General features: G+C 43.6%; 1 long non-coding RNA gene across 1 annotated transcript in view; it reads left to right on the top strand.

Moving 5' to 3' along the window:
• LOC104988392 overlaps window positions 1-16401 on the top strand; it is a 19540-nt gene extending 3139 nt beyond the window's left edge. Inside the window, exons 2-4 of the long non-coding RNA XR_825233.1 lie at window positions 8099-8248; window positions 14327-14492; window positions 15764-16401. This is a non-coding gene — a long non-coding RNA (uncharacterized LOC104988392). The remainder of the gene's footprint in view (window positions 1-8098; window positions 8249-14326; window positions 14493-15763) is intronic.
• The last annotated feature ends 513 nt before the right edge of the window (window positions 16402-16914 follow it).

Below are 16914 nucleotides of genomic sequence, written 5' to 3'. Positions count from 1 at the left end.
GACAGGGAGTACGTCAAGGCTGTATATTGTCACCCTGCTTATTTAATTTATATGCAGAGTACATCATGAGAAACGTTGGGCTGGATGAAGCACAAGCTGGAATCAAGACTGCCAGGAGAAATATCAATAACCTCAGATATGCAGATGATACCACCCTTATGGCAGAAAGTAAAGAAGAACTAAAGAGCCTCTTGATGAAAGTGAAAGAGAGTGAAAAAGTTGGCTTAAAACTCAACATGCAGAAAACTAAGATCATGGCATCTGGTCCAGTCACGTCATGGCAAATAGATGGGGAAACAATGGAAATGGTGAGAGACTTTATTTTGGGGGGCTCCAAAATCACTGCAGATGGTGACTTCAGCCATGAAATTAAAAGATACTTGCTCCTTGGAAGAAAAGCTATGACCAACCTAGACAGCATATTAAAAAGCAGAGACATTCCTTTGCCAACAAAGGTCCATCTAGTCAAAGCTATGCTTTTTCCAGTAGTCATGTATGGATGTGAGTTGGACTATAAGGAAAGCTGAGTGCCAAAGAATTGAAGCTTTTGAACTGTGGTGTTGGAGAAGAGTCTTGAGGGTCCCTTGGACTGCAAGCAGATCCAACCAGTCAATCCTAAAGGAAATCAGTCCTGACTATTCATTGAAAGGACTGATGCTGAAGCTGAAACCCCAATACTTTGGCCACCTGATGCAAAGAACTGACTGGAAAACATCCTGATGCTGGGAAAGATTGGAGGCTGGAGGAGAAGGGGATGACAGAGAATGAGATGGTTGGATGGCATCACCGACTTAATGGACAGGAGTTTGAGTAAGCTCTGGGAGTTGGTGATGGACAGGGAGGCCTGGAGTGCTGCGGTCCATGGGGTCGCAAAGAGTTGGACACGACTGAATGACCAAACTGAACCCCAGGTTGGCTTGGATTTGACATTAGACATGGACTTCCTCCATGCCCAAGGTTTGTGGCTCACATTATACCTTGATGTGAAAGAAAGAAAGGGCAACTTGCTAGGTTCTTTCTGGAAGGACTTGTGTTGTTTCCCACTTTGGCATGAACAGAACTGGGCTGAGAGGGAAGTTTTGAGGAGTGACTGAGATCACACTCCTGGACAGATGAGCTGGGTTCAAATCCTGCTTGTCATCAGCTGTGTAAGGTTGTGATATCTTCATGCTTCAGTTTCTTTATCTGTAAGATGGGATGAAATGAATAGTGTCCATCTCACAGGGTTATGGGAGGATTAGGAAGCTGTAAGTAGCTGGTGCACGGGCTCCCCTAGTGGCTTAGTGGTAAAGAATTCACCTACCAATGCAGGAGATGCAGGTTCGATCCCTGAGTCAGGAAAATCTCCTAGAGAAAGAAGTGGAAACCCACTCCAGTATTCTTTTCTGGGAAATCCCATGGACAGAGGAGCCTGGTGGGCTACAGTCCATGGGGTAGCAAAAGAGTTGGTCACAAGGTCATGACTTAGCGACTAAACAACAACAGCTGGTGTATGGTAAGCCCTTAATGGTGTTGGCCATTGTTAACACTCTGAACAGATGTAAGAAGAAACTTTCGAAGTCCACAGAAGGCTAGAGAGACACCAAGTGGGGCAAGCTCCTCCCCAGGAAGGGAAACAGTCCTCTGTGTTGGTGGTGAGCAGTAATGATGATGGAAAAAACATTTTCCAAGGTCTGGAGCTGACGTGTCCTCCTTGTGACATTTTAATCTCTGAGTAATAGATTCCATTGCTTGCAGAGCCATGATTTTTCAGTTTATTGCTTTTTCCTCTTCTGTCTCAAACCTGGATTCCTCCTCCCCTGGGCTCCAGCCTGTCTCCAGCAACCCTGAAGTGTTTCTGGACAGTCCCTATTCCAGAGCCACGTTCTTTACTCAGCTCAGATAAGGAAGCCTCCAGCCCTGGCAAGACACACTGTCTTCCTTGAGGAAAGTGGTGAGGGCCTACTGTGTGCTCTGTCCATCATATCCCCGTTCATGCTCCCAGCAGCCCTGTAAAGCTGGCACTAAGATGGTCTCCATTTAAGGTGTAGCCGCGGGGTCTGTGCTTGGGTTTTGGAGTCAGCGAGCCCAGGTCTGGTGTTGTGACTCACGTGTTCACTGTGAGACCTTGGGCAAGCTACTTCAGTCCTCTGAGGCTTGGTTTCCTCATCTCTAAAATCAAAGGGACAATAATAATGCCAGCCTTAGAGATTGTGGGGAAGATTGAATTAAATAGTATGTGTAAAATGTATGGTATAGCACCTAGAGTATGGGGGCATGCTCAATAAATGCTTATTACTAATGGTATTGTCTAGAATTGAAAAAACTGAGTTAAGGTAGTTATTAGATTTTGCAGGTGAGAAAACCCCTTTATACCCATCTCTGAGTTCAGTGCTTTTCTCACTGTACACAGTCACTTGCCTCTTCAGGGCCAGGACTACCATTCTCCTGTCTTTTATAATAATGGACATTTTGAATGGGTGGAAAGACTACATTTCCCAGCATTCCTTGTGGCTGGACGTGGCCATGTAACTGCCCAGTAGAATGTGCTTGGATATGTGATATCTGAAGCTTCCTGTTAGTTGTTAACAGGGAAGAGATTTGCTTTCCTTTGCACCTTTTTCTCTTGAATTGACTACACAGACTTTAACATGAGAAGAATATAATTCTCTGTCTTGTTTGAACCATTGTAGAGAAAGCAGCAGGGGTGTCAGCAGTAGTAGCATCGAGAGTCAGGAGCCAGGAGAGCTGGATTTCCTGACCCTGACCCTCATGTGTCACTTGACCAAAGTATTCATTTTGCTCCTGCATCTGACAACATTTATTTTGCCAACAACCATAAAATGGCAACCCACTCCAGTATTCTTGCCTGGAGAATCCCAGGGATGAGGGAGCCTGGTGGGCTACCGTCTATGGGGTCGCACAGAGTCGGACACAACTGAAGCGACTTAGCAGCAGCATGCTAGACATTAGCAATATAGACATAAGTAAGACACAGCCTCAGAAATGATCTTACCTACTCTGGTCTTGGTGATGTTATCCATGTCAATCCTCGGGGAGAATATACTCCCTTATAGAGGATATGGATTCAACTCTAGGTGCAGGCCAGGGTTCTTGAGTAATTTCTCTGCTGGTTCTAAAGTTTTTGTAGATTCAAAATGAGCTCCAAATCTGTTAGTTTAGTTAGAAAAATCACTGGTGCCTAGGTACTTACTAGTTGCAAATCCTTGGCAAGATATCGAACTTTAGCTCCAATGATTCAGTGTCAAATAGAAATAATGGCACTTGGAAGATTATAAAAGAAAACACATGCAAAGCATTTAGCACTGTATCTGACATTTGAGAAACACCCAAGAAATGATGATAAAGGTGTTAGGCTTGATTCTCTGCTGCTCATAAAGCAGGCTGTGGAGTGAGCCAGCTAAGAAGGTCCTCTGAAGGGTAAGCATCAACTTTACCCTGACCCTCATAAGTGCTATAAGGCTCCAACAAGGCTGTGTTTGTTAAAACACTTCTTTAAAGGGTGACACAGGAGTGGAGTGAAGGCTTTGTCAGTATTCAAATCTGCAACATTCTGCCTACCTCTGTTGGTCCCTCAGATTGCTCTCCTTGTCTGCCAAGATCCCATCTGACAACTGCTGCTCCGTTGCAATGCTTTACTGCCAATTCTGAGAGTTTATGTTACTGGCTGTTGAGTATCTAATGACTATGTCCATTGGGATCTATTCCTATAAATACACAACTAATCAGAATTCACAAAAAGAAAAAGTTTTAACCTAATCATTATATGGACCCCATATTTGAATATTCATAACAAGTTACATGGGACTTCCAATCATGGCTCAGATAGTAAAGAATCTGCCTGCAATGCAGGAGACCTGGGTTTTATCCTTGGGTTGGGAAGATCCCCTGGAGAAGGAAATGGTACCCACTCCAGTATTCTTCCCTGGAGAATTCCATGGATAAAGGAGCCTGGTAGGCTATAGTCCATGAAGGTTGCAAAGAGCTGGACATGACTGAGTGACTAACACACACACACACACAAAACAAGTTACGTATATATACATATGTATAATCTTGCATTGAGAGTCAGCATCTCAAACTCAAAATTATATATTTATACAGATAGATCATATATATCATATAGATAAATAGATTATATATTATGTATATATATATATATATAGTTCTTAATTCCAGAGAATAATTATTATTATCTTAATTTTATAGGTTAAGATACTATGGTTCAGAGCGGTCATGTGTAAGTCTCCCACGAGGCTAATAAAGTTTAAGCTCAGTCTTCTCAATTATACAAGCATCTTCCAAGTCTTTGTTTTGATTTTGAATCCATGCATTTCATATTCTTTTTCTTCAAAGGCTCCCCAACTTGTTTAAGCTTCAGGCTCTGCAAAATCTAGATTCTTCTCTGAGGGGTCACACAGATGCTAAGAATGCAGCTAGAATTTGAGCAGTAATTATTTGGGATTTCAATTGAGTTTAAGTTTTCTATAAGAGCTCTTTGTAATTTATTAAAATAATGCTGTTGGCACGTATGGTTGTGCCAGTGGGATCAGTATTGACCCACAAGGCTGGTATTGCAGTCTCACCATGTTATGCCCAAGTGATATGCTGGATAAATGTTATAAGTCCGTTTGTTGATACCAGCATTTCCCAGTACTGTCCAAGGTACTGCACTGTGATAAAGGCGACAATACCTCAGTTTCACAGAGCATATTTCTTCTGACATGCTCACTGATTGTATGCATTTTTCTTATGGGACAGAATTATCACTTCCATATTATAATTGCTAATTTAGCCAAGAAATAAACATCTTAATGGGAGAACCAGAATAGAGGATGAGGAAACTGTCATGAGTACATATGAGACACCTCTGGGAATTCCCAGATATGACTCAGTGACATGTTGAAGTGCTGGGCAGCTTGCCTTTAAAATGTGAGTAGTTCTTTACCTGACTCCAGTGTCTCTATAGCCTGCAAAGCTCTAACTGATCTTGTTTCTTTGCTCATATTTTTCCATCCTCGAGCTTCCCTGGTGGCTCAGATGGTAAAGTGTCTATCTGCGATGCGGGAGACCCGGTTTGATCCCTGGGTTGGGAAGATCTCCTGCAGAAGGCAATGGCACCTCACTCCAGAATTCTTGCCAGGAGAATCCCATGGATGGAGGAGCCTGGTGGGCTACAGTCCATGGGGTGGCAAAGAGTCGGACACGACTGAGCGACTTCACTTTCATTTTTCCATCCTCACACTTCTTCATTCCTCTCCTCTGAATATCCACCATCTTTCAGAACTAGGACTGGGCACAGCAGAGGAATGAAGAAAAGGAAGCTGGATTCTCACCCAAGGGTACAGGAGTGTGAAGGTGGGGAAAGGACATGTGTAGCCGCCTTTTGCCTCTGATTATGACTCAGGTCATTGGTGAGGGTTGATCTGAACGCTAATGTCGCAGCACCAATCCTCTTCCTGGGGAGAGTCAGCCATCTACCCACACAGGGTCTGCCCTGCCTGGAAATCTCCATGCCTGGCTTCAGTCACCTTCAGAGCTCTTCTTGGTAGAAAAAGACAAACATACCTTGAGGTTTCTGATTTCCTCTAATTTGGGAAATGTGCCATTTCCACACCTTCAGTACCGACGGATGTCTCTCCTTGTCTTATCAGTAAAATGCCCTAAAAAACCAGTAAAAACTGACTCACATTCAAAACAAACCTTATGGTTTTAAAGATATGGAGATGTTGTTTTCTTTTTCCCTTGAGAGTAGCTGCTGCTGCTGCTGCTGCTAAGTCGCTTCAGTCATGTCTGACTCTGTGCTACCCCGTGGACGGCAGCCCACCAGGCTCCCCAGTCCCTGGGATTCTCCAGGCAAGAACACTGGAGTGGGTTGCCATTTCCTTCTCCAATGCATGAAAGTGAAAAGTGAAAGTGAAGTCACTCAGTCGTGTCAGACTCCTAGCGACCCCATGGACTGCAGCCTACCAGGCTCCTCCATCCATGGGATTTTCCAGGCAAGAGTACTGGAGTGGGTGGCCATTGCCTTCTCTTCTTGAGAGTAGAGATAAGACTAATTCTGGTTTTCCAGGAAGCAGGATGAAGGTTGGATAAGGAGATGGGCAGAGAACAAACCAAAGCCCTTGAGTCCTGCACCAGCTACTCTGTGCTTGCAAAGAGCGACAAAGACATGCTTGAGATGATCCACAGGTGGGGGCCCAGTGAGGGCATTCAGAGGAGGCAGTGACCTCTGGCTCATCCAGGAGTCCAGTGGCGATCCACCAATGGAGGGAGTTTAGCTTCCTCCCTTGGAGTCCGAGACAGTTTCTAGAACAGCTTCCAGGGCTGATTTCTGTCTATTTGAGAAGGATTTGAAATTCTGAGCTGTCTTCATTATACACAGGCCAAACAATCTTTATTTTCCCACCTCTTTACCATTAAAATTTTTTATCAATTAATACATACACACAGGGGGAACAAACTGAGAAGATAAGTTTATGATAAAAAGAAATAGTCTCCTTTTCTACTTCTCTCTAGCCTAGTCTCTTTCTCTCTAGAAACCATTTCTCTTTCTCAATTTAAAAGTTGTAAAGTTTCTGGTGGTTGCCTCCGCGTTGATAAATAATTTTTTTTTACTGCCTGTTCATGATTTATCAGCTTTACACTTTACACCAACTTCCTGTTAAGATATGAGTTTTGTTTTTTTAATCCCTCCTCTAGTCCTTCACCCTTCAAACTTACATCACTATTTTGAGTTCCCAGATTTTGAAATTTAAAACACAAATTGAATTTCTATTTTATCTTATACACCTTGACCAGTGGAAACCAGTTCTTGCTAAAGAGTCAGGCTTTAGAAAAGCAAGGAATAAGAGTTGTTCTGGGAATCTAAGGAGCAGGAATGAATGCACCATCTCTTTAGGGCACTGCCTGATGTGAATTAGTGGGGATTCTTAATTTACCAGAAAGAGAAAGTCTGATTGGCTTACACTGGGCCACATGCTCACCCACTGGCTAGAGAGTGTCCATCCTGTGGATGAAGTTTCACTCAGCCGGCAGGTTGTGGAGGGGAAATGACCCAAAAGGAACTTGAGGTGCTGTTACTCATGATATATGCTGTAGATTCCTCGATTTATAAGATATCACATATTTCATGGCTACCCCTCCCTTCTTTTCACCTCTCTTTCCTTCTTGCAAATCTCATTTGAGTTTGTAGTTTTACACTAACGAGATTCATAATAGTTGCAGTTGTTTCTGGGCAGGCTTTGTCTTGCTGACTGTAGAAATGGAAAATCATTAAACAGCCCTTATAGCATTATCTTTCTGGAGAGCAGCATGCGATGATTGCATTCATCTCCTCACAGTTTTTAATTTTTCCTGGAACTTCTAATTGCCTTAATTTTTATATTCTCTGCCTTTATCGTTTCTTTATGCCCCTAAAATGTCTGCAGCATACTCTCTAATTTATGGAAGTTCTTTTCTCCCCAGAGCCATACTCTAGGAACTCTCCAATTACCTCCCTCCTCTCATGTAGACTGATGGCCTTCTGGGACTGATAACTAGCTGCTGTTTTTCCTTCCCTTTAGTTCTCCCTGGATCTTATAACTTCCTCTTTCTTGATTTAATTCCTAATTTGATTGGAGCACATCTTCTTCAGTAACTCCCAACTGAAGAATGGATAGGAAATGAACTTTCTGAGGCCTGCCTGTATAAAGATGTTTATTCTGCCATCATTATTTAATGACATTTTATCTGGGACAGAACTCAAGTCAAAGACCATTTCTCTTCAGTTTGAAAGCTATTGTTCCGTTTCCTTTCAGCACCGGTGTTGCTGTGCCAGTCCGTCTCTTTCTTTGTCCTTTGTAGGTGACCGTTTTCTCTCTCTGAAGCTATCAGGGTCTTTATTTTTGGTGTCCTGAAATTTCACAGAGATGTGCCTAGGAGGGGTCTTCTTAAATTCTCACCTTTCAGTATGGAAACTCTTGTCTTTAGTGTTGGAAAATTAATTTGTATTACTGCTTTCTCTCCTATTTTCTCTCTTTTCTCTTGGGAACTCCTATTGGTCAGATGTTGGATTTTTTGGCACAGATCCTCCATGGTGCTGATCTTTTTCTCTCAGATTTTAGGGAATTCATGCCAAGTGAAGGAGCCAGCAGTGGCATGGAGTATGGCACATACAGAGTTGGATGACTCACTCCACATATCTTCTAGTTCACCTTCCGCTGCTGCAGTGACTGGATGAATAGAACCCCCTGTGGCAAGAGGTCAAGTATGTGGTCTATGTTCTTCTAATTGGATGTGCTGGTATAAGCGGAGGCAGAAGTGATCAATGTGAGGTGGTAGTGGTACGTAGGAGGATAGAATCTTCTGACTAGGAGAGTGGTAGAGCTGTCTGGTAATTCTGAGGTGGTAGTAGCCACGCTTGCATCCTCAGGTCTACACTGGCTACTCAGTGCTAAGGAGCAGCAGCTACTACCATGCCTCTCTCAAGCAGCTGGCATGGCCAAGCTCTTTCCCGGCTATTAAATTTAAGTAGGTAGCATTCCTGATGGCTCAGGTGGTAAAGAATCTGCCTGCAATGTGGGAGACCTGGGTTAGATCCTTGGAGGAGGGCATGGTAACCCACTCCAGTATTCTCACCTGGAGAATCCCATGGACAGAGGAGCCTGGTGAGCTACAATCTATGGGGTCGCAAAGAGTCGGACATGACTGAGCAACCAAGCGCAGCACAGCACAGGTAGCATTCAGACCTGGTTTTCCATCCCTCCCCCAAATTCTGCGAGCCACCCAATATCCTTTAACAAGTCACTTTCTGCTTCAACTTGCCAGAATGGGTTTTGTTGTTTGCATGTAGAAAACTTTACAAGAAGACATGTTCTAGGTAGTATGGAAACAGGCAAAGAGGTCTTTTCCTTCCTGAAATGAAAGAAATGACTTCACAGAATGAATGCCAATTGAACAGAGACTTTCAGAGTGAGTTGAAATTTATTGAATGGACAAAGATAGAAGGAGATTTCAGATAAAATCACAAAAGTGAGTGAGCTCATATACATTCATTCATTTATTTAATGTTCATGAATATATACTATGTTCTAGGTACTGGGCTAGATTCTTTGCATACAGCAGTGAGAAATATAACCATGATTCCTGCCCGCAGAATGTTTATGTATTTCCAAATTGTACATGTAGATTATGTTACCCTGAAACAACTTAAATGTGGAGGTTGCAATAAAGAAATTGTGTGTCCCTTTTCCCATTAAGTACTTGCCTCTTGGGAGGTAAAGAAGAATATACTTTCTTACCTGTGTTCCTATAAACAGTGGTGAGATAATTGTCAGAATAGTGGGCTAATTTGGTTTTATCCAAGTGATTATCCTTTTCTGAAGGATCATCTTGCCTATCTTCCTTTATTAGTGTCTTAACTGATGTGTTTTGGTGCTGCAGAAAATCAGAGTTAGAGGAAGACAGAAATTGAAGAGAGGGATAAAAACATGCCTATGCCAAGGCTTATTATTCTATATCAGCTTTCATGGTGAAAACTATCCAACTATGAAGCCTCAGGACTGCTCTAGAGTTCCACCATCATTTCAGACTCTTGGCTTTGTTTCTTGGACTCCAAATGACCAAGACCACTCATAGCATGACAAGCCCCAAGGGACAACATGTGCTAATTGGGGCTGATGCTCCTAGATCCAGGGACATTTGCAGTCAATTTGCAGCCACCTCTATGTACCGAAGATCCCCTTTACCTAGATGGCTTCATGGCTTGGCTGGGTTTTCAATTCACTAATGACTAGAAAGGTAGTGTCCCTTCCTGTTTCACAATGAGTTATTGTCTATAACACCATCCCTACTTTTCTTTGGCTTTCTCTCGTCTCTCTTCTGGAAATTGGCACCGTTCATTAATTAAATCATGAGAAATGGTAGGGATCCAATTTGCCGTTGGCAGTCCAAGAGGCAAATTCCAGATTCCGGTAGTCAGTTGCAGAATCAAATTTTTAGAGATTTCATTGCTAGGACATTTTGTGAAACCAATTTACTATAACAATAATAGTTAACATTTATAGATGCTTTTTGAGTGCCAATAGCTATGATAAGCATTTGTATTCATTTACACCTTTAATCCTAACAACATCACCATGGCATAAGTATTCTCAGTGTTGCCATTTTAAGATGATGAGGTTGGGAGTAGTTAAGTTTAAATCGAGTCAGTTAATAAGTGGCAGAGCCAAGATGAGACCCCAGAGTAGTGAAATCTAAGGCCTGAGCTCTGATCCACTCTGCTGTATTGTACCCTGTGGAGAGTTGGCAGTTTTATTCTGATTATTTTTCTCTATTGGACATCCTTCATCATCCCTGAAATAAGAGTTTGAACCAAATTAGGATTTACTTATGCCAAAGTTTTGATCAAATTATGAATTGACCTTAAAATTAGTTTCATGTGTAGGCATAGCTTAACCATGAAGCACTGGACATTCTCTCTCTGACTGGTCCGACAGGCATAAATTGCAAATTTTATGGCTCTAAAATAGTTTGAGTTTTAACCCAATAAATGAAAGAAAATTCAGTGACACATTCTTGAAATTTAAATTGTAAGTATATCCTCTCTAAGTTACCATCCGGTTACAGGGTGATTTTTACAATGTTCACAGAAACTCATTGGTGTTGCTACTATTTTAACACATAAATTTATTTCCAAGATGTTTAAGTGGCATATTGCAGAAAGTCAGCTGGATTTTGATTCTTAAAAATCTGGCAATGATGGAAATGCTTTTTGAATTTAAGTGAGAACATCCTCCCTGCTAAAACAGCACTCTGATTAGATTCATTTCTAGAACTGCATTACTCACACATGGAAATGGTATAAATTTGTTACTAAACCATCTACAGATGGTAGGGTTTATTTTCCCCCAGTAAACACCAGAGGCTGTGATAGTGCACTTTAGAACAAATGGGCTCATTTCTGCAGCCTCTTCATATTTTGCATAGTAATGTCCTGCTCATTGAACTGGGTCCCTAGTTCTTGCAAACAAAGGCTGTTTAACATTAGTGATTGCATCTTGAAAACAGAGAACTTGTTTTGTTATAAAAGATGATTGCTCTTCTATCCTGTCCTATTCAGCAAGATAAGGACTGCCATAACTCCATGAAGAATAGAGAAACCACTGAAATGACAGAATCTTAAGAATTGAAAAGTGCAATAAATATCCCCCAGGGGACACCTCTGCAGTCTCTGAGAGATGCTTATTTCCGCTGCTCTGGCTGAATAACTTCTACAGATAAGAGCCTTACCACCCTGCTGAGATGACCGACAAGAGTTTATTGAGTGTGCCAGTCTCTGTGCTGGGTACTGGGGAGTAGGAGGCAGACAGTATACCCATTGCTGTCCTCCTGGTCTCTGCCCTCATGGAGTCAGTGGTCTAGTGGGGAAAAGGCAAGTGAGCAAGCAGTTATGGTGCATATGGGCTGTTTTGGTCGCCTCCTATGCACCCTATTGAGGAGGGATTCCCAGCCTAGGGTTATGGGGATGGCTGAATATATGACCCTCAGCACTGGGCAGCTGAGACTAATAGCAGTTTAGCAACCACATATCCTCATGGCGGGGTGGCTGGGGATTGGGGAGGATACCACATACCATACAAAGATGGCTCTCAGGAGCCGAGTGGAACCGTCAGGGTCTGTGAGAGGCAGGCTTGTAGTATCAAGAGGGTGAGGAGGCCCCTGGTTCCTGCAGGAGGATGTGACTGGCAGGAAACTGAAACCCACTGCTCAAGGATAAGCAGGAACTGCACCTGGGGTGGGGGTGGGGGTTGATAAACAGGGCTGTTTGATTAGGGAGGTTATCTATCCTTGGGAGCAGAGTGGGGAGGGGACCTTGCCATTATGCCATTTGAGGCCTCCCTGATTTCATCAGATGTCAAGGCGGCAGGTAGTAATACTGAGTGTCAAATTTAGTTCTTACACCATAGGGGATTCTATGGAGGGACAATTAAAACATGATTTGGGGATTGGGGCCTAGACAGAGGAGATCGGGGCTGACATTCCTAAGAAAGACAACATTTAAACAGAGACCCAAAGAATGAATTGGAATTAGACATTCCCAAAGATGGGTTTTCAACTACAGAGCAGAGAGGTGAGAGAGAGCCCAGATTGTGCTCTAACACTTTAATGCCTCAGATGAGGCCATTTGAAGTTTTTGCCAGAGTGATGGGTATTGAACAGCAGATGAGAGAAAATAGGACCGTCTCCTGACTTTTTCTTTTGAAAGTCCTTAAAAGGAACAATAGTGACGATAAAAATTCAGAGCATGAATAACAGATTTGGAAGATCCCATGAGAAGGAGGAAATCTTCTGAATGTTCTTCTAATGCGGGGTCCCTCCTGCTGCTACATATGGAATAATGAGGAAAAGACTCAGGATGAGTGCATATGAGGGGGTGAGGTGGGGAGAGGCCGACTGAGAGAAGTTAACCCCGCAGATTCTCCCCGCAGGCATGTAGGCGGGAAAGAAGAGAGAGATGGAAGGGGAGCCTCATCAGGGCCCAGTCATGTAGAGCCTACCTGTCCACAGCATCAGACAGGTGACCTCTGTGAGCTGGAGGAAGGACATATAGCAGGCATGGCACAGACTGGGAGGACTTGGAGACAAAGTCCCAATCCACACGGGAGGCCCTTTCCATGTGGGGACCTGTGCCCAGCATTACCAGATACCTCGATTTTTCCAGAGAAGCCATACGCTGGGATTTGTAGACAAAGCTTTCAAATTTATAGACATTGGCTCTACTGGAAATTTATTAAAAAGAAAAAAAAAAAAAGCACTGTGCAAGCCAAGCAAAACCTATCATCCCACAGGCTTCTGGTGTGTAATCTCTAAGAAAAAAACTTGAAAGCCACGAGAAAGAGTTGAGGGTCTACCATAAAGCCATGGGAGATTTAGGAGCAATGGGAATCTACTGCATAGCTTCGTAAGGGGCCAGGGCAGGATCACATCTGCATGTGAGAAGGATGGCAGCCATTGAAGACCAGGTGGGACACTAAGATGCAGTGTCTCTGTCTGACCTGGGGAAGCAACTGTAAAGATGGAGGAAACTGTTTTCATTCCAGAATCATGTAGGAGGCAGAAGCAATAGGACATGGATGTCTTGGGGAGGGCGGGGGAGAGGAGTCAGATTTTGACTTATCACAGTATCAGGCAGTCTGTTAGAAATGTCCTTCTTGCAGCTTCTATATGTTGAAGGCCATCAGGACTCATCCTGCAGCCTTCAAACTCACCCACCCATTCAACCTTTCTAGACAAAAACAAAGGCGATGAAAATGGTGCTTCCTCTCATTCCCAGAGAGTTTAGATGACTAAAGTCATATAAGAAGCCTGGTGCCGATTAAGCCACCTCACAGGCTTTGGGAAGCGAGGTCCGAGGCCGCTGGGTAGCACAGGATTGGCAGTGACAACGGCAGCAGGATCTGTCGGCCCAAGAGCCTGGGGCTGGTGCTGGCCAGGCTCAGTGTCCTTGCTTCACTCTGTCTTATTCAAAATGACCACAGGCTAGCTCTTGACATCTGAACGTATATGACCATCAACCCAGCAGTCTTATTGGACCCCTGCAAGTGGACTTCCATCCCTTCCATCTCCATCTTACAGATGAGAAAAGTCTCAGAGGAGCCAAGGGATTCATAAATCAGCAGACTTGAGCCTGGGTTCTGACCCACATTTGGATGTCTCAAGAGTAGGTGGGAACAAGAGAAGATCTCACAACATCAATCTCCCCAGACCCTGGGGTGATCTGCAAAGTGCAAGAGGAGGGGCCAAGTTGAGTAGGAGCCTGGGGGAAAGGGGCATTGAGGGTCCTGGGATAGCAATTTTTTTAAATCAAGTTGTGTAAAAGTAATTGAATAATTTTACAACTGGTGTAGCAAACCTGGTATGTGACAGCAAATACGAACCCTGGTCCTAAACACTTTAACTGAGAGATCCAGTGGTTGGATAAAAGTGGGAGGGATCCACTCTCTGGGTACGGAGTGGAAGGACGCACAAGATGGCCCATTAGACCATCAGAACGTGAGGAAGGGAAGGGCATCTCAAGGCATTTCAGGGAGGCTGGAGGGCAACAAGCAGCAGGATCTGCAGACTGTTGTGGGCCCAGGGTTGGGGCACCAGGGAGAACACTTATAAGACCTGAGACTGGAGGAACACACAAAGGCTTGGTCCGTGATATCTCGACTGGGGAATTTTGATAAAACTTTCCTATGTTTTGGACAGGTGGACATTTGTGGGTTGTTTCTTGACTCTAAAGCACAAATTATTAAACTTTGAAAAAAGATTTTTTTAAACTTAATATTCTTTAAAACAGATAACTTCATTCCATCGTGTTCTCCACTGCATCTTTGGCGCCTCCTATGCCCCTACGCATAGGGTCCCTGACCACCAGTCCTCACTGATGCTGTCTCACTCCGTCATCTCACCTCCCAACAATCTTGCTGGAACTGGATCCCCTTTTGAAACCTCAGACTGCTTAGGTGAGCACCAGACTCCTGCCTGCCTATTCCCAGGCCCCTCTCCCCATGGGCCAGAGGCTGCTCTCCTTCTTCAACCATGAGTGGTAGATTTGCTGTGAATAAAGTTATCATGCCACAAATTCCTACCTGATTTTAATATACCTTCCTTTTATACCTTTATCTAATACCTTTAGATAATATGTGTATCTTTTATATGCTATGCTATGCTAAGTCGCTTCAGTCACGTCTGACTCTGTGCGACCCCATAGATGGCAGCCCAGCTCCCCCATCCCTGGGATTCTCCAGGCAAGAATACTAGAGTGGGTTGCCATTTCCTTCTCCAATGCATGAAAGTGAAAAGTGAAAGTGAAGTCGCCCTGTCATGCCCGACTCTTAGCGACCCCATGAACTGCAGCCTACCAGGCTCCTCCATCCATGGGATTTTCCAGGCAAGAGTACTGGAGTGGGGTGCCATTGCCTTCTCTGATCTTTTATATAATACCTTTTAATTATATATATATACACCTTTTTTTATAATACCTTTTACTAATATCTTCCTTCACCTGGATTCCCACTGCCTCAGTCAATCCACTAAATTGGAACCCATTATACACCAGCTCCTGCAGGAAGCACACCAGGGGTCAACGTGGATACCATAAACTACGTTTCCTGCCATTCTCCCAGGGTCCAGGGCTGAGCCAGGCACATTCCCTAGTTCTCCACTGCTGTGCCATCAGCTCCAAATATTCCATGTGCCCTACTCTTCCCCTACTTCACTCTCCTTGAGGAAGACACATCACGTATTATGTAAGGGTGCCCTAAGTTACAAAGCAAGGAGAAGCCAACTGAAGCCATGATTATCTGAACAAAATGTCCAACTCTCAACGCAAATATTTAGATGAGTTCCATCTCTGTGATCTTGAGTGCTCTGCAGGAGAAGGTCCACAATGCAAGAGCCAAGTGGAGACGTATCTTCCGTGCAGGGAGGCATGTGATGAAGTCCTTGTCTTTTGCCAGTTCTTGTCTACTCATTTTTAGCCCTGATGACCTAGGTTTATAGACACAGAGAGGAAATAAGATGTAGTAGAAAAATCATGACTGGATGTCCCGAGGCCTGAATTTTCATCCTGGCTGTGTGTACCCCACCCCAGCTGTGTTGCTCCACTTCAAATCCCTTCTCCTCTTTTAAGACTTCAGTTCCTTAGCCTTAAACAGGGGACTGGGCGGGGGGTGGGGGTGGCTGGTTGATACTCCTTCTAAGTTGATGATTCTCATTCTTCTTGTGTTTGCAGCCTACTTTCAAAGAGCAAACTATGGTGTAACAATATTAAAAACTTTAAAAGACTCAAAACAACACTAAAAATGTCAGCAATCACTAAATACAATTCTCCAGCAAGGCAGTGTCTCTCTGTGACTGTAAAATCACCCACAGTTATGGTTCAATCTCTGGCTACGTTTCACCACTTTATGGTTCTTTGAGTGGAGCTGTTTACTGCCATGACCTGCTTCTCTTGTGGACCACAGAGTCGAAACTTTCACATGTTCTGGAAGCTCCACAACCTTTCATTTGCCTGGGCTTGTTGACACTGGGCCCATGCCCCACAGAGCCTATTTGTTCCAAGACTCACTTCCCACGTTATCTCAAGGTTTCATCTGACGCACAAACTAAAACGTCTTAAGGACTCAGATATAACCCAAATGGTTTTCCACATTGAACAAAGGTTAAAAATTGAGAATGACCACGCTGTGGGCCATGACAGCTATGAAGTTCTATATTTTCATGAATTAAAAAAAAGTAACATTTTGAGAAAAGAACTATATATTTGAGGTAGAGTACTTAATTAAAGCACCAAGTCCAAATCAATTGAAGAAAGAAATCCTCATGGATGAAAAAGTGAGCTCAGAGAGCCCAGAGTAGCCTGAGGAGCTTGTCGAGTTTGAGAGGCATTAGCAGAAAAATGGGGCTTCCCTGGTGGCTCAGACAGTAAAGAATCTGCCTGCAGTGCAGGAGACTGGGGTTCAATCCTTGGATCAGAAATGATGCAGAAGGGAATGGCTACCCACTCCAGTATTCTTGCCTGGAAAAATCTCATGGACAGAGGAGCATGGTAGGTTCCATGGGGTTGCAAAGAGTCAGACACAACTGAGCGACTAAGCAAATACACACCCAGAAGAAAGAAGAGCAGAATGGATCACAGAGAATGTGAGTAGCCAGATAGCGAATCTCAGTTCCTCTCCATTTCTAAAAGGTATATTTTTTTTTAGAAGCTGGCGTTTAGAGTTTTTGGTAACAGGAAACAGTTATTTTTAGGTTCTGTTAAAAGATAAACTGAGGCATATTAGACATTTTGAGAGTTTGAGAGAGTTTATTTGAGCAAGTATCAAATCAGGCAGCATCCACCCAGCAGATGTGATCCTAGGTCCTGGGAACACAGGTGTGTGG

This window comes from Bison bison, unplaced genomic scaffold (genome assembly GCF_000754665.1).
Source record: "Bison bison bison isolate TAMUID 2011002044 unplaced genomic scaffold, Bison_UMD1.0 scf7180017864133, whole genome shotgun sequence".
Classification (NCBI taxonomy): domain Eukaryota; kingdom Metazoa; phylum Chordata; class Mammalia; order Artiodactyla; family Bovidae; genus Bison; species Bison bison.
This window is presented reverse-complemented; position numbering and strand designations above follow the sequence as displayed.